The sequence below is a fragment of the Schistocerca nitens genome, chromosome 2, assembly GCF_023898315.1.
Source record: "Schistocerca nitens isolate TAMUIC-IGC-003100 chromosome 2, iqSchNite1.1, whole genome shotgun sequence".
Lineage (NCBI taxonomy): Eukaryota > Metazoa > Arthropoda > Insecta > Orthoptera > Acrididae > Schistocerca > Schistocerca nitens.
The window spans coordinates 803,929,071-803,948,177 of NC_064615.1; the positions used below are offsets into that span (position 1 = coordinate 803,929,071).

The following is a 19,107-nucleotide window of genomic DNA, read 5'->3' on the forward strand; positions in this document are numbered from 1 at the left end:
AGGAAATGGGAAACTTCCTTCAATCAATTAAACCATATGAGGAAACTTTTTTGCTTCCTGTTCTGTAGATATGACTTAAACCACTCATATGGTGTTCCATTTATATCACAGAATTGTAATTTTTGTAACGTAATGGTCCACAGAATTGTATGGCAGTGAATCATGAACTGTAGAAAGCCGAAAAAAAAAGAGAATCGAAACGTTTGAGATGTAGTGCTGCAAAATAATGTTGAAAATTAGGTGGATTTATAAAGTAAGGAATGAGGAGGTTCTTCACACAATTGGCGAGGAAAGGAATATCTGGATAACACTGACAAGAAGAAGGGACAGGATGATAGGACATATGAAGACATCAGGGAATAACTTCCATGCTACTATAGGGAACTGTAGAATGTAAAAACTGTAGACGAAGGCAGAGACTGGAATACATCCAACAAATAAATGAATGGCTCGTACAGCAGCTACGCTGAGGCGCACAAAACGAGAGACAAATCACTGTAAATCAAGTCTAAGGACAAAGAATAAACTCACGAGATTTCAGAAGGAACACAGACATCGCCCATTAGTTCAACATCAGTCAGGACAAGGAAGACAACCGAATAAAACCCTCTTTGGGCTCAAGTAAAAGAACAATCGTTGTTGAAGCCCCAGCAGCCAACGGTCTCACTGCAAGAAGATAATCTGAAGAAAGAAATGATGGTATAACCTGAGGTACACTGGATTGAGCCATTGAAATGAAAGTCGACAACCTACGAGTAACTTCAAATGTTGATAACACGCGAAATGATGACACCATTAATGGAATCAATACTGAGTCATTGCAGCAAACAGAGGCAATCAATGATATTGCTTTATTACAGGAAAAAATAATGCCGGTTCTTTAGCTATCAGGCTTTAACCCTACAAAACTATAAGGAGATGAAATGTTACATTGCTACTAAATGATCACAAAGTTTGCTACTACACATATTATTCGGAGGAGGTCATATCTATAAGGTCATGCATAAGTTAATTACGATTATCAGATCTCCAACGGTATGCTACATATCAAATTAATTACAAAATGTACTGTTTTATACTATACAGTAATCGTAATGTCATGAAAGTTTATTAACGCGGGGTTAACTATGGCATGACAGTGCTCACTGTAGGTTTTTAATGAAATTTCATTGAATAGTATTTTGTAGAGACGATGCATTAATGTTGCAGGGAATTATATACAATGTACACAGCGTAATCATCAAATGGCTAAAATGGTGCAGATTCCCAGTTGCAGGTTACCTATCTAACGTCTTCCAGGGGCAACAACAATTTGATTTTTAATATTTGATGCATTTATTCCGTCATGATATTGTCATTAAGTGGTATAATCTTACGCTTAAAGTTTGACACGATAAGTCAAGAATTAAAGTTAGAAACTGTCCATACATCTTGAAGTAGTGTTAAATCACTGCGTGCAAATTATACTAAATACGTTCGTCCGTAATTTGAGAACGAGATGACTCAGCAACTTCCAACAAACTTTATCTTGTCTAACCTCTTTTTCGTTGACAGCTCCCAAACACTAATAAAAGGACCAGTTTATCGCTTACTACATTTTCGTTGTTCATGTAATAAAACTTCAGCATCGGGTATAACGTTTCAATTTATTTCTTATTTACCCCTAACTCTGTTCGCAACACATTTTCCAACAATATCACTGAATGTGCCTTGCGAAATTATCTCATTGGGCGACACATAGTTTCGCAAATGTGACGCTGTACATAAGGAAGCTCGATTCTTTAAGAATACGTGTGTGTGTGTGAAAACTCGTACACTCCTGGAAATGGAAAAAAGAACACATTGACACCGGTGTGTCAGACCCACCATACTTGCTCCGGACACTGCGAGAGGGCTGTACAAGCAATGATCACACGCACGGCACAGCGGACACACCAGGAACCGCGGTGTTGGCCGTCGAATGGCGCTAGCTGCGCAGCATTTGTGCACCGCCGCCGTCAGTGTCAGCCAGTTTGCCGTGGCATACGGAGCTCCATCGCAGTCTTTAACACTGGTAGCATGCCGCGACAGCGTGGACGTGAACCGTATGTGCAGTTGACGGACTTTGAGCGAGGGCGTATAGTGGGCATGCGGGAGGCCGGGTGGACGTACCGCCGAATTGCTCAACACGTGGGGCGTGAGGTCTCCACAGTACATCGATGTTGTCGCCAGTGGTCGGCGGAAGGTGCACGTGCCCGTCGACCTGGGACCGGACCGCAGCGACGCACGGATGCACGCCAAGACCGTAGGATCCTACGCAGTGCCGTAGGGGACCGCACCGCCACTTCCCAGCAAATTAGGGACACTGTTGCTCCTGGGGTATCGGCGAGGACCATTCGCAACCGTCTCCATGAAGCTGGGCTACGGTCCCGCACACCGTTAGGCCGTCTTCCGCTCACGCCCCAACATCGTGCAGCCCGCCTCCAGTGGTGTCGCGACAGGCGTGAATGGAGGGACGAATGGAGACGTGTCGTCTTCAGTGATGAGAGTCGCTTCTGCCTTGGTGCCAATGATGGTCGTATGCGTGTTTGGCGCCGTGCAGGTGAGCGCCACAATCAGGACTGCATACGACCGAGGCAGACAGGGCCAACACCCGGCATCATGGTGTGGGGAGCGATCTCCTACACTGGCCGTACACCACTGGTGATCGTCGAGGGGACACTGAATAGTGCACGGTACATCCAAACCGTCATCGAACCCATCGTTCTACCATTCCTAGACCGGCAAGGGAACTTGCTGTTCCAACAGGACAATGCACGTCCGCATGTATCCCGTGCCACCCAACGTGCTCTAGAAGGTGTAAGTCAACTACCCTGGCCAGCAAGATCTCCGGATCTGTCCCCCATTGAGCATGTTTGGGACTGGATGAAGCGTCGTCTCACGCGGTCTGCACGTCCAGCACGAACGCTGGTCCAACTGAGGCGCCAGGTGGAAATGGCATGGCAAGCCGTTCCACAGGACTACATCCAGCATCTCTACGATCGTCTCCATGGGAGAATAGCAGCCTGCATTGCTGCGAAAGGTGGATATACACTGTACTAGTGCCGACATTGTGCATGCTCTGTTGCCTGTGTCTATGTGCCTGTGGTTCTGTCAGTGTGATCATGTGATGTATCTGACCCCAGGAATGTGTCAATAAAGTTTCCCCTTCCTGGGACAATGAATTCACGGTGTTCTTATTTCAATTTCTAGGAGTGTATTTATAGTAGAACCCTCAAATGAAAATGAGAGCATTGGAGAACTGTGTGGAGAATATATAAGGGCTTCCCAGCGAATTCTCTGCAGTGAAGTTGAAACAACCATGGCGACATGCGGACCTGCGCTCCATACAGTTCCCGCCTCTCTCCATACTATTTCCCTGTTTTTGCAGCCCTGAAGAAAGACGTCGATTTACTTCGGAAGAGGCGGTACATGCCGGGGTACAATAATGGTTCCGTAGGCACCCGCAAACATTTTTCCTTGAAAGCACTGACCGTTTTGTCTGAGAGGGGTATAAATGTATTTACACTTATGACGACTGCTTTTGAAATAATAAACAGGTTACTTAACTGTTCCCCCTCTGCCTCATTTTTATTTGACAGCCTCTGATACATATTGTTAAGGCTGTACCATCAGTTATGAGTTTCATAGTTTATACATTTGCATCTTCATTCTGCAAGCCGGCCTAAGATGCGGATGTGTGGCGGTGGGTACTTATGGTGCCGCTATTCTTTTTCCCTTCCCTGTTCCTTCGAGAATGATGCGTGGGAAGAATGGTTGCCGGTAAACCTCCGTATTAGCTTTGACTTCTCTCATTCCCTCTTCTCCACATTTCGCGGAACGTATGTAGGGCTCTTTAGGGGACGTACTCTCGGAATTTCAATAGTGCACTTCTCTGTAATGTGCATCGCCTCCCTTACAGCGCCTGCCAATGAAGCTTGTTGACCATCTCCATCACACTCGCGCGCCGACTAAACGATCCCGTGACGAATTCGCCGTTCTTCGTCAGATATTTTCTGTCTCTTCTATTAATTCAACCTGGTAAGGATCCCAGACAGATGAACCATACTTAAGAATGGATCGAACACGTGTTTTGTTAACCACTTCTTTCGTCGGTGAATTGCAGCTACTGTCGCCAGTGATTTGTCGCCAGTAGTGCAATGAAACGGTAGTGGTTTCCTCGACCTCCTTATGAGCAAGATGTTACATTTCTTTACCTTCAGGGTTAACTGCACCAATCACCATTCTGCACGTCTTCCTGTAATTCGCTAGCTACACTCTTCTGGTATTTGCTGCCTTCTTATAGGCAACTGCGTCGTCTGTGAACAACCTCGTGGACCATTTAACGCTACCCACTACATGATTAATACAAACTGTAAACAGCTTCATCCCTGTAACGCTCTCTTGGAGTACTCACGAATTTACCTTTACACCTGTCTATTTTGTTCCGTTAAGAGCGAAGTGCGGGGACATCCTGACACCAACCACAAATCTGACCAGATACTCGGTAACAATTTAGATAAAGTGCTGACAGTCATTGGCAGTACTCCAAAATATTATAAAACTGATTAATCCTAAGGACGAAATCTAAATTAAAAAATAAATTTTGGCGAATACATTAAAGGGAAGACAGTGACAAAGAGCCTCTAAAAATTAGAGCCATAAAATATGGTTTCGTGGTAGACATAGAAAGCGATAGCATCGCAATAGGCAAAGATCTACTCCCGACTTGAAGAAGATAGATTCCCGCTGCTCGTAGATAGAGCACAGCTTACGTGGAAGCTTCTGAAAGAGAGAGGGGGAGAGAGAGAGAGAGAGAGAGAGAGAGAGAGAGAGAGAGAGAGAGAAAGGATAGCTAACGAACAGCAGTGGGTAATACATAACAATGACGCACAACGGAGTGCCATCGCTTCTACGTAGCCCATACTCACAGCGACGACTCCACAGTGTTTCAACAACAAACCTAGAGTAAGATGCCACTCCTAGGAGATGATGTGCTCCTAATCAGCACAGTTATTTCGAGTCAAGTTTTAAACGCCTATCTCAATAATATCCGATTAATGCTGCGTTACTTGGAACAAATATTTCTATAGATCACGTACAAAACAAAACAGAATATCAGATACGTAAATGGCTCGATAACCCTTAAAGTAATACAATCCAGTGAGGGACACAACTCATCATCAGATACACCGGTACCGGCAGAAGTGCCCCAGGGAAGTGTGCTGGGTCTGATTTTGTTCTGTATCTGCTATATACAGAGTGCACAAAGTATGTGTGTGTGTCTAGGATCTTCTCCCAAATCTCTTCATCGATTTCATCAAATTTGAACCATCAACACCAAGCCTCGCCATAATAGCCCTACGGGGTTTATAGCTTCGTAGACCCACTTCAGGGCAAGAAATGTTTTCCGGGCACCGACATGCAGCCTGCCCTCCATGATGGGTGCTTTGTGGGAATAGTATTGGCCTGCTTTACTTATCTGCATTGCAGAAGTTACACGTGATGATGAACATGGCTGGGAACAGGTTGAGATGGATAGAGGAGGTTATGGACAGAGTGAGGGAGGAGGAAATGGACAGAGGGAAGGGAGGAGGGGAGATGCATGAGAAAGGTGGAAGGTGTAGAAGGGTGATGGACAGGTGAAAAAGAAAGAGGGTGAGGCGCAGATGGAGGAGAATATGGTGAAAGGAAAGGAGAGGAAGATGTGGTCAGACAGAGGGGATGGAGGAAATGGACAAATGGAGAGGGATGAAGGAGCTGAAGAGACAGAGAGTGAGGGGGACGCGATAGAGAGAGATGGGAGGATGAGATGGGCTGACACAAGGACGAAGAGGTGGACACAGAGACGGGGAGGAAGAGGAGGTGTGTTCAATATGTGTGTCGAACATACACGCGGGCGAATATATATAACGGGTGTTTCTTCTAACAGCTGTCAGGAGCATTTTCTCTGGTGTTCTGGCAGATATTCGCAGTTTTGTTTAAGAATGTGTAGTTGGAGCCACCCCGCCCCCACCCCCCCCCCCAAAAAAAAAATTACTGCTCATCATGTTATTCATGCAATACCCAGTGCAGATGGAAAGCATTGGCTTGTTTCCAATTACGAAATAAATGGTTTTTAGAATGGAATTTTACATGCCTGTTCGATAGATTTGCTTTGCCGAATAGCATCTATAATTTCGGCTATCACTCCTCCCTCCTTTTCAATAACTTTTAATTATCCTGTGGATGTGGAGAGAATCACAGTTGATTCCGCAGTTTGAAGAACTGCTTCTGCTGCAGTTTGGATACACTTGCAGCGCTCTGTGGTCTGAGCTTGTTTTTGGTTCCATCGTACAAAACACCGCACCTATGATAAGGAGCAGTCATGTTTACACTACCTTCCAGATTCATTAAACACGCTCCTAGACCAGCCGTCGATACCACGAATATCCAGAACCGGCCTTCCACACTGCCTGATGTTTGGCACGCGCTGCTACTAATTAATCCGCCTCCGTCGAGAAGGTCGTTTAGAAATTTGCACAAACAGGATGACGTTGGCTAGTGTGAAGACGTATAATTTCTGATCGCCAAGTTGTGCGTCACTGCCCTACGTTTCCTCCTGAACGTCTCAGTAGTGCTGAATGGAGAGAGGGCAGTGTGACAGAGTTGACCGTCAGCCAGAAGGGGGCTACTGTAAGCGTAGCTTCTATGGTGCTTATAAAGACGGCAAAACTCAGTTCTAGCCTTCGTTCTTTCTCGTGTCATACTCAGTGCCAAAACCACTACTCGTTACATGTGTTCGTGACAGTCATGTACACTAAAAAATCAGGCTTTAGATACTGGGTGGTTACAATGAAAGTGCAGCTACTCACAGAGGTCCAGTGTGGGCTGTAATTATCGTGTGGAAGCAAAACTTGGTAGAGATTCTAATGCTTTAATGCGGAATCTATTTACGCTAAAAAAAGTTCCAATTTTGGCCTTCAGCTGAAAATCTGGTGCTGTGAATGAAAGAAAGACGTATAGAAATGTTTCTAACCAACTGGCCATTAAAATTGCTACACCACGAAGATGACGTGCTACAGACGCGGAATTTAACCGACAGGGAGAAGATGCTGTGATATGGAAATGATTAGCTTTTCAGAGCATTCACACGGGGCTGGCGCCGGTGGCGACACCTATAACGTGCTGACATGAGGAAAGTTTCCAACCGATTTCTCATACACAAACAGCAGTTGACCGGCGTTGCCTGGTGAAACGTTGTTGTGATGCCTCGTGCAAGGAGGAGAAATGCGTACCATCACGTATCCGACTTTGATAAAGGTCGGATTGAAGCCTATCGCGATTGCGGTTTATCGTATCGCGACATTGCTGCTCGCGTTGGTCAAGATCCAATGACTGTTAGCTCAATATGGAATCGGTGGGTTCAGGAGGGTAATACGGAACGCCGTGCTGGATCCCAACGGCCTCGTACCAGTAGCAGTCGAGATGACAGGCATCTTATCCGCATGGCTGTAACGGATCGTGCAGCCACGTCTCGATCCCTGAGTCAACAGACGGGGACGTTTGCAAGACAACTACCATCTGCACGAACAGTCCGACGACGTTTGCAGCAGCATGGGCTATCAGCTCGGAGACCACGGCTGCGGTTACCATTGACGCTGCATCACAGACAGGAGAGCCTGCGATGGCGTACTCAACGACGAACCTGGGTGCACGAATGGCAAAACGTCATTTTTTCGGATGAATCCAGTTTCTGTTTACAGCATCATGATGGTCGCATCCGTGTTTGTCGACATCGCGGTGAACGCACATTGGAAGCGTGTATTCGTCATCGCCATACTGGCGTATCACCCGGCGTGATGGTATGGGGTGCCATTGGTTACACGTCTCGGTCACCTCTTGTTCGCGTTGACGGCACTTTGAACAGTGGACGTTACATTTCAGATGTGTTACGACCCGTGGATCTACCCTTTGTTCGATCCCTGCGAAACCCTACATTTCAGCAGGATAATGCACGACCGCATGTTGCAGGTCCTGTACGGGCCTTTTTGGAAACAGAAAATGTTCGACTGCTGCCCTGGAAAGCACATTCTCCAGATCTACCACCAATTGAAAACGTCGTCTGGTCAATGGTAGCCGAGCAACTGGCTCGTCCCAATACGCCAGTTACTACTCTTGATGAACTGTGGTATCGTGTTGAAGCTGCATGGGCAGCTGTGCCTGTAAACGCCATTCAAGCTCTGTTTGACTCAATGCCCTGGCGTATCAAGGCCGTTATTACGGCCAGAGGTGGTTCTTCTAGGTACTGATTGCTCAGGATCTATGCACCCAAATTGCGTGAAAATGTAATCACACGTCAGTTCTAGTATAATATATTTGTCCAATGAATACCCGTTTATCATCTGCATTTCTCCCTGGTGTAGCAATTTTAATGCCCGGTAGTGTAGTTTCTATGGCGCTTATAAAGACGGAAAAACTCAGTTCTAGCCTTCCTTCTTTCTCTTGTCACACTCAGTACCAAAACCACTACTCGTTACATGTGTTCGTGACAGTCACGTACACTAAAAAATTAGGCTTTTGATACTGGGTGGTTACAATGAAAGTTCAGAGGTCCAGTGTGGGCTGTAATTATCGTGTGGAAGCAAAGCTTCTTAGAGATTCTAACGCGTTAATGCGGAATCGATTTACGCTAAAAAAAAGTTCCAGTTTTGGCCACCAGCTGAAAATCTCGTGCTGTGAATGGAAGAAAGACATATATAAATGTATCTACATGTAACGGATTACGAACTGGGCGTGGGCACGAAAGGTCAAGCAAGTGAGAAAGGCGTAATGTTGATTTTATTATCAACCTCAGCTTTCACAGTATTTGTCCAATATTATAACCATAGTAGGCCTACAGCGCCAGATTTGCACCTGGTGGCCAAAATCGGAACTATTTTTTCCAGTGTAAATTGGTTCCACATTAACGCATTAGTATATCTATCAATATTATAATTACAGCTTCCATATTATAATTACAGCCCACACTGGACCTCCATGAGTAGCTGCACTTTAATTATGACCACCCCATATAACGTAATTGCCAACGGCCTTGCCGCAGTGGTAGCACCGGTTCCCGTCAGATCACCAGAGTTAAGCGCTGTCAGACTGGGCTAGCACTTGGATGGGTGACCATCCGGTCTGCCGAGCGCTGTTGGCACTCGGGGTGCACTCAGCCCTTGTGAAGTAAACTGAGGAGCTACTTGATTGAGAAGTAGCGGCTCCGGTCTCAGAAACTGACATACGGCCGGGAGAGCAGTGTGTTGACCACACGCCCCTCTATATTCGCATCCAGTGACGCCTGTGGTCTGAGGATGACACAGTGGCCAGTCGGTACCTTTGGGGCTTCATGGCCTGCGCGGGAGGAGTTTAGTTTATATAACGTTATTCAAGGGCCGGCGACGGCATGCCAAACTTCAAGCGTGCACCCTGTGCGGACCACGGGCGGTCCAAGGCCCGGCCTGTCATTCAGCTTTGCTTGGTCCTTCTCAAAAGTACACACAGAACAGCGTGACGTTTCATTTGGCATTGTGGTGCGGCGTCCTTCCGCCGGTAAAGCCGCCTGAGTTCGGCAGAATTGTACAGTCAGCGCTGTTTAAGCTTCGTTATTTGTTCATGGGCTGTAGGACGTTCACAGGTCCATTGGCTGCTTGCACAAAAAGAGGAAGTCAAGCGAACTATCTTTGCAATCCTTTAAAATCAATGGGAATCATAGAAGAGGGGGATGAGAATTTCATTTCGCGTAAGCGACAGGTTCTACATTTTTGCTATGAAACGTCATTACAATAACATGCAGATAGAATTTAAAGATAGTTGACAATGAAAGAGCAAAAAATTAAATTACAACGATCGATAGACTGGATTCATTGTTCTGTACAATCAAAAAGCACTTTGTACTAAATCTGTAGACCAGGAGCACGCAAAGGAATTGGCGGTACGAATAGTACAATTTCTGAAGTCGTACGCATTATTCCATTTTCAATTGCAACAGTTTTCATTGGAACTCGACGAGTGGTATGGATACTTCATATATTACTGAAAAGAATGTTGGTTACGTCAAGGGGCATGCCTGGAACAATTTATCGATTTAAAACATGCTAGCGTTGAATTTATGAAGGACAAAGGATGATGATGAATTTGGGTTCGTGGGGCGCTTAACTGGCCGGTTAGCAGCGCCCATACAAATTCCCAACCTTTGCTCAATCCAGTCTCACCGCTTTTATGAATGACGATGAAATAATGAGGACAACACAAACACCCAGTCATCTCGAGGCAGGTGAAAATCCCCGACCCCGACGGGAATCGAAGCCGGGACCCCGTGCTCGGGAAGCGAGAACGCGACCGCGAGACCACGAGCTGCGGACGAAGGACAAAGGAGTGCCTGAACGAAAATTAGGGCATCCAGATTGGAGTGTACGCTTCGCATTGTACGTGGACTTGACTGCCCACTGCCCACAGTAAGACACTACAAGGTGACTTCTTTCTGATTTAACGCAGATGCATTTAAAAAGAAAATCGCTTTGTAGAATGGACTCATTCTGACAAAGACAGTCCAGTTCCTTAAGCTCACTGACGTTAAAGAAAACGCGAGGTTTTAAGAATTCATTCTCGCAAAATCTTGTACAGGGCTGCACGTTCAGAGACCACGAATAGTTACAATTGAAAGAAAATCAGCCCTCGGTCACTATTTTTAACGAATTAACCTGGTTTCGTCACTGCTAGGAGTGTCTTCCTCAGAATTTAAAACAAAGAATTGTCTGTATTCTATACGGAATCGTCGTGAAAGACTGGCAGTCTTTATAAAATAATAAATATGCCATGGAAGGAGTATATAGAGGGTTTATACAAGGGCGATGTACTTGAGGACAATATTATGGAAATTGAAGAGGATGTAGATGAAGATGAAATGGGAGATATGATACTGCGTGAAGAGTTTGACAGAGCACTGAAAGACCTGAGTCGAAACAAGGCCCCGGGAGTAGACAACATTCCATTAGAACTACTGACGGCCTCGGGAGAGTCAGTCCTGACAAAACTCTACCATCTGGTGAGCAAGATGTACGAGACAGGCGAAATACCCTCAGACTTCAAGAAGAATATAATTATTCCAATCCCAAAGAAAGCAGGTGTTGACAGATGTGAAAATTACCGAACTATCAGTTTAATAAGTCACTGCTGCAAAATACTAACGCGAATTCTTTACAGACGAATGGAAGAACTGGTAGAAGCCGACCTTGGAGAAGATCAGTTTGGATTCCGCAGAAATGTTGGAACACGTGAGGCAATACTGACCCTACGACTTATCTTGGAAAATAGATTAAGGAACGGCAAAACTACGTTTCTAGCATTTGTAGACTTAGAGAAAGCTTTCGACAATATTGACTGGAATACTCTCTTTCAAATTCTAAAGATGGCAGGGGGAAAATACAGGGAGCGAAAGGCTATTTACAATTTGTACAGAAAGCAGATGGCAGTTATAAGAGTCGAGGGGCATGAAAGGGAAGCAGCGTTTGGGAAGAGAGTGAGACAGGGCTGTAGCCTGTCCCCGATGTTATTCAACCTGTATATTGAACAAGCAGTAAAGAAAACAAAAGAAAAATTCGGAGTAGGTATTAAAATCCATGGAGAAGAAATAAAAATGTTGAGGTTCGCCGATGACATTGTAATTCTGTCAGAGACAGGAAAGGACTTGGAAGAGCAATTGAATGGAATGGACAGTGTCTTGAAAGGAGGATATAAGGTGAACATCAACAAAAGCAAAACGAGGATAATGGAATGTAGTCGAATTAAGTCGGGTGATGCTGAGGGAATTAGATTAGGAAATGAGACACTTAAAGTAGTAAAGGAGTTTTGCTATTTGGGGAGCAAAATAACTGATGATGGTCAAAGTAGAGAGGATATCAAATGTAGACTGGCAATGCAAGGAAAGTGTTTCTGAAGCAGAGAAATTTGTTAACGTCGAGTATAGATTAAAGTATCAGGAAGTTGTTTCTGAAAGTATTTGTATGGAGCGTAGCCATGTATGGAAGTGAACCATGGACAATAACTAGCTTGGACAAGAAGAGAATAGAAGCTTTCAAAATGTGGTGCTACAGAATAATGCTGAAGATTAGATGGGTAGATCATATAACTAATGAGGAGATATTGAATAGGATTGGGGAGAAGAGAAGTTTGTGGCACAACTTAACTGGAAGAAGGGATCGGTTGGTAGGACATGTTCTGAGGCATCAAGGGATCACCAATTTAGTATTGGAGGGCAGCGTGAAGGGTAAAAATCGTAGAGGGAGACCAAGAGATGAATACACTAAACAGATTCAGAAGGATGTAGGTTGCAGTAGGTACTGGGAGATGAAGAAGCTTGCACAGGATAGAGTAGCATGGAGAGCTGCATCAAACCAATCTCAGGACTGAAGACAACAATAAACAACAACAATGCCAAAAGGGCAATATCTTTGTGACTAATGCCCTTTTGGCATATTTATTATTTTATTAATGACATATAAGTACTGCCAGTCTTTCGCGATGATTCCGTACTTATACTGTATCATACATTTTGAGTCATAATTCTGTGACCATGTTATAGAATATAGACCATTCTTTGTTTTAAATTCTGAGGAAGACACTCCTAGCAGTGTCGAAACCAGGTTAATTTGTTAAAAATAGTGACCGAGGGTTGATTTTCTTTCAATTGTATTCATTCTGGCCTTGAAAGGATTACAAGGATAGTTTTAAAAAGTTTTGTAGACATTGTCAATCTCACATCTGTTTCCGAGACCTTTTGCTATTTCAGTTGAAAGCTCTGCTGTGCATGTGCCGACGTAACTAACTGGCCTGACAATTAATTCCACTTTTGATGACCTCTTTTTACGTTAAAAGTGTCCAGGACATCTACATTGCTTTCCTCGATTAGAGTTCCCAAATCTCTGTAATGATGTTCCAAAAGTGCACAATATTTTCACCGTCGTATTTGTAAGAAAAACCTTTTTCCGATTATGAAACTAAATAAGTCACGATTTACTGTCAACGAATATTAGTCTTTGACAAGAAGCCAGGTGTAATTAAAATTATGAATACCACATATAAGTGAAATCCCATGAAACGTTTTGTAAAAACACCTATTCAAGTCCGTGATCTAGGACAGAGGCTGTGAGTCAAGAAACATATGTTCGAGTGGAGATCATCGAGCCTTCATTCTCCCCTTACTGCACTCCACTTCTTTTTTCGATTATGAAACTAAATAAGTCACGATTACGTGGCAGCTCGAGCGCGAAGCTGTGAGATTCGTCTGCGTCTGTCTATAAGACGACAGTTTGAACCAGATAAAAATTATATCATGTTTTTTAGCGCGCCAAAAATAATTAAATAATACTGAAAATCTGTTTTGTTTGTGATCCATGTTGTTGAGAAATGCGAAATATGAAACCAAGTAGTATCAAGTGCGACTGTATTTCCACTTAAATGCGGCACGTTCACAGTTTTCCCTTATTCCCCTCCTCGAGCACAGTTAGTGTGGCGTGGTGGTGGGGTAAACGTGAAGCGAGGCTGAGCGCTTTCGCACTCGCGCCGTTGTACGGACCGTGAGCCGAAATTTTGTCCGCCCCTTGTCTATTCCGTGCGAGCCCCTCCTAATCTGCACAACTACTGCAACCTTCATCCACTTGAACCAGCTTACCGTAGGCAAGTCTTGATCTCTCGCTGTAATTTTACTCCAAACAACATCCCCCATTACCAAATTGATGATTTCTTGATGCCACAGGATATATCCTAGCAACTGATCTCTTCTTTTCGTCAATTTGATTCATAAATTTCTTTTTTCTCATTTTGATTCTGAGCCTCTTCATTAGTTACTCGATCTACACGTCTAATCTTCAACATTCTTTCACAGCACCACACTTCAAAAGCTTCTATTCTCGTCTCTAATGAATTTTTATCGTCCACGATTCTCTGTCATACAATGCTACTCTCCAGACAAATTGTGGTGTCACCGCCAGACACCACACTTGCTAGGTGGTAGCCTTTAAATCGGCCGCGGTCCATTAGTATACGTCGGACCCGCGTGTCGCCACTGTCAGTGATCGCAGACCGAGCGCCGCCACACGGTAGGTCTAGAGAGACTTACTAGCTCTCGCCCCAGTTGAACAGCCGACTTTGCTAGCGATGCTACACTGACAAATACGCTCTCATTTGCCGAGACGATAGTTAGCATAGCCTTCAGCTACGTCATTTGCTACGACCTAGCAAGGCGCCATTACCAGTTTATATTGAGCATATTAATGTACCGTCAAGAGCGATGTACTCCAATTATGGATTAAAGTTAAGTATTACAGCAACTGCGTCCGTTTTTCTAAGTTCTCATTTCTCTGACCTGTTCCAGACCTCACGCTAGTCTGCGTGTAATTAAACGCGTGCATTTCGGCCTCCTCTAGCAACACGGTGTTGGCTCTTCTGCCAACACAGCACAAATACTTTCAGAAAATCGCTCCTAAAAATTAAATTTACATTGGATTTTAACACTGCCAGTCTGAATTTCATATTTTTCCACTTTGGCATCCGTCAGTTATTCTGCTGCCCAAATAGCAAACTCTCCTTATATAATTTCCTCAGCATTGTCTGATTTAATGCAATTGCCCTTATTTCACCCTTGTTGTTGTTGTTGTTGTCGTCGTTCATCTTAAAACTTCTTTTCAAAACATTACATACTCTGTTCAAATGAAATTCCAAGTCCTTTGTTCTTACCGTAACTTGGTCCTCATGACACTACCCATTCCTTTTATTGGTTCGCCCCGGTATTTTGCATCTCTACCAGAATTACAACGACATCGGTAAACCTCAAAGTTTTTATTTCTTGTTGGTGATATTAATCTCTTCTCCGAATTTCTCTTTGGTTTCCTTAACTACTTGTTCAATTTTAACTCTGTCTCACTCCAGTGTCAACGACCACCGCAGTTTCAAATCCTTCAGTTCTTATAACAACAGTGTGTTTTCTGTTCCTTTAGTAGACAAACTTTGCACCCTGTGTTTTAACCCTACTACTTTCATAATTTCAGTAGTATATTTCAGTTAACACTGTTGAAAGCTTTCTGCAGATCTAGAAGTGATATAAATGTACGTTTGCGTTTTTTCAATCTAAGATAAGCTGTAGCTTGAGTATGTTTCACGTGTTCCTACATTTCTACGTCACCGAAAATAATGTTCCTTGAGGGCGGCTTCTATCAATCTTTCTATTTTTCTGTAAGATGTAGCATTCTGAAACGATGACTAATCAGACTAATGGTTCGGTAAACTCACACCTACCAGTATGACTGGTTTGGTTTTGGGATTATAACATTTTTATTGAGTTCTCAGGGTATTTTGCCTGTGTCATATATGCTATGTACCAGATGGAACATTTTTCTCATGGTTGGTTCTTCCAACGATTTTAAAAATCTGTGGAAATGTCTTCTATTCCGGGGGCATTGTTTCGACTGTTGTCTTCCAGTAATACCTCATCTCGCAGTATCACAATTCCAATACTCTCTTCTCAATGTCTATCACTTACAAAGATCTTTTATATATTCATTGCACACTTCAGCTTTCCGTTCTTTCCTTAGTACTGGTTTCCCAATTGCTCTTTCGATATTCATACAGAGGCTTCTGGTTTCTCCAAATGTTTCTTTCAATTTTCTATACAATGTATGTATCTTTCTCCCTAGTCGTGCATGTTTCTACAGTCTTGCATATTCCTCTCACCATTCCTGCTATGATATTTTGCACTTTCTGAAACTGTAATTAGTTAGACGTCTATAATTTCCTTTTGTCTGCTTTATCTGATGTATTTTTATATCTTATGTAAAGTTGTAGAAATTGTAATTGTATCGAACTAGATCCCTCGGTCTGGGCTGTAAATCTAGCAATTAGCATTTCATGCGGAGAAATGTTTAGCTGTGCACTTAACGAAACGTAAATACAGAGCAGTGCTCACTACACCCTTTAAGTAAGAAAGGAAACAAGATTAAGGTTCAGAGTCCCGTTAGCGACTTGGTCATTAGCTGTAGAATAGCTACTGTATTGTGTTCCAAAGGTGGACCAAGACACTTTTAAGGAGGTGGCCATAATGTTTTGGCTCATCAGCCTATGGTAAATTCTTTCCATACAAAACCTCTGGAGAAACTGGAAGAGAGCAAGCAATATTAATAAAAGGAGCTATTCATTATAGCTATACCAGAAATCAAAGTAACATAGGGTGCAGGACGACCAATTGGTCGATATTTTCGAGATGGAGCCGTCGTTACTGCAATGAATTGCTATTTAAGAAGAAAGGGTCGAAAGAAACGTCCGACTTCCTGACGTTTACTTTTATATTTCCTGGGTAAAGGCCGAAATGTTTAATTTAGTAAGACAGAGAATGATTTTCACCATCGTTATAGCCCAGCCGACCTATTGCTTGGCCGCGCGTGGTGGCCGCACGGTCGAGGGCGCCTTGTCACGGTCCGTGCGTCTCCCTCCGTCGGAGGTTCGAGTCCTCCCTCGGGCATGGGTGTGTGTGTTGTCCTTAGCGTAAGTTAGTTTAAGTTAGATTAAGTAGTGTGTAAGCTTAGGGACCGATGACCTCAGCAGTTTGGTCCCAGAAGACCTTACCACAAATTTCCAAATTACCTATTGCTTTGCACCTAATAATATTGATGTCTCCGGTACATAAGCTGCAGCTCCCTTCTCCTAGCTTTTTTTTTTTTTTTTGCAGCTGATGGATGCCAGAACTTGGCATTGTGACGCTGAGGCACATCTGCAAGCCGGGGGCAATGGCTGTGTATCCGCTCGCATCTAGGCCGCTTGCGGCTACTTAAATTTGTCAGGGTCGAGGCAAGGCAGCGACTCGCCAGCTGCCACAGACAACGGATTAGGCGTCGCGTAGCAAAGTACCCTCCGTACCTAATCCTTAATACGGACAGAGGGGGATTAAATACTAGTCGTGTGCTTGTCCATTCAAATATTGGTTAGGGCTTCTATCGAACAATCAAACTGAGATTACTACTCTGCCTTTTTCACTGTATAGTATCCACTGCATAACCGCTGCGCCATTTTGCGACACCCTGCAGTCAAATAGTGAACGACCTGATTCCTACTTTCGGTAAGTTTGCTGAACTACAACATCCGTGTTGATGCCGCTAACTTTCGGCTGGTGGCGCTTCACTACTGCATTCCACCGCCGCATAGAGAGGTCGGTCAGGCTTGTAAGCAGTGAGTAAACCGCGCGTGAGTGACGGAAGCTGATATAACGAAAAGTGAGAAGGGCAAGAAACTGCTGGTAATAGATGGTTATAAATTCTGTTTCCGTAAGTGTCTCGTCGATGGCCTGGATGGATACAAGTACACGAGGAGGACATACCTTTTGTGGAATTTAATTCTTTAAATTGTATTGTCGGTTCGCAGTTAGATCATAATGATGAAAAGGATGACTCTGCCATATTAAGCCACCAGAGTCAGTAATGCTGTTGAAAAGAAAGCAGTACTGAAAAAGAAAGGATGAAGAAAATTTCTGTGAGCGCCCCTCCAAACTTATACGCCTCCAGTTAACTAATGGTGATCCTGACTCTCACATCTCAAAATTTGGTTAGAATAAGAAAAAATATTAATGCCACTCGATAACCCAAACTTTCGAAGTTGCTCAATAAGTTACAAGAATTAAGTGAAGCGCTGGCGAGAAATGTTTTCCGCACAAACAGGGGAGAATTTTTTTTTAAATTTCTAAACGACTCTGGAAAGAATATTGTGGGTTTCTCAAATGAAAGGTACCTGAATTTTCTGAAAGAGTCGAGAACTTTATTTATAAATGAGACCTTCCAGAGCTGACTTAAGCCGGTCGATGTGGCCGAGCGGTTCTAGGCGCTTCAGTCTGGAACCTCGCGACCGTTACGGTCGCAGGTTCGAATCCTGCCTCGGGCATGGATGAGTGTGATGTCCTTAGGTAGTTAGGTTTAAGTACTTTTAAGTTCTAGGGGACTGATGACCTCAGATGTTAAAGTCCCATAGTGCTCAGAGCCATTTCAACCATTTTAAAGCTGACCTAAGCTGTTCCATCAAATATTTATAATTCATGGTGTAAATGAGAAACTATTTCCTATTGGTATTTTTTTTTGCTCCCAAAAAAAAGAGACACAAATGGAAGGTTTGTCCTTAATTGCTAAAAACACCAATCCGGGCTTTACAGACGTTGACTTAGAGACGTTCACAAGGCAGTTGCTTCAGTCTGGCCCTAAACGAATATAAAAAACGGCAGATTTAATCTCGGGCAGACATGATAGAGAGAGATTCAATCATTTGAATTACCAATTGATTTTAAATTTTAAAAAATGGTTCTGAGCACTATGGGACTTATTTTCTGAAGTCATCGGTCCCCTAGAACTTAGAACTACTTAAACCTAACTAACCTAAGGACATCACACACATCCATGCCCGAGGCAGGATTCGAACCTGCGACCGTAGCGGTCGCGCGGTTCCAGACTGTAGCACCTAGAACCGCTCGGCCACCCCGGCCGGCTAAATCAAAATAATTTGTAATAGGAACACTTGCGAAAACTTTGGACTGCCTCACCTGCCAACTGACCTAACTCAAGACTACTTTGTCCGAAACCTAATGTGCGCAAACCTGTCAATTAAAATCTATATGATTTTTTTGATTATTTACGTCACACCTACATTCTTGCAGATAGCGACTTTCCACCCATCACGTGGACCGACCCTTAGTAGTAGCTCCGAACGTAATATGAACCGAACAGTTTCGAAAGAGATAAACATAGCAAAGACACCATTCAGACACAGCATTCGCTAGTGGAAGGAAGATTGGCAGTGCAATATACAGTTATGATATTTTTTACTTTTATTGCTCTAACGTTGTGTTTGTTTCTTTGAAATGGATAACCTTGAAGAAGGCAATGCAAACCGCTGCATTAAAGACAAGTAATGTGTATCTACTAAACGCGTAACCTTCAATTGAAATAGCGTCATCATGATCTCTCCATTGGCAATTTAGGATTTTGCCCCTATTCGTATCACCGACAGGGGACTGACAAGGCGGAGAGGACCGTGACA

General features: G+C 43.7%; 1 protein-coding gene and 1 pseudogene across 1 annotated transcript in view; one reads left to right on the forward strand and one right to left on the reverse strand.

The window, feature by feature from the left end:
- LOC126237060 (large neutral amino acids transporter small subunit 1) overlaps positions 1-19,107 on the reverse strand; it is a 355,654-nt gene that overhangs the window by 243,481 nt on the left and 93,066 nt on the right. The gene's annotated exons all lie outside the window — the stretch shown is intronic.
- LOC126237799 (5S ribosomal RNA) lies at positions 9,082-9,199 on the forward strand (annotated as a pseudogene).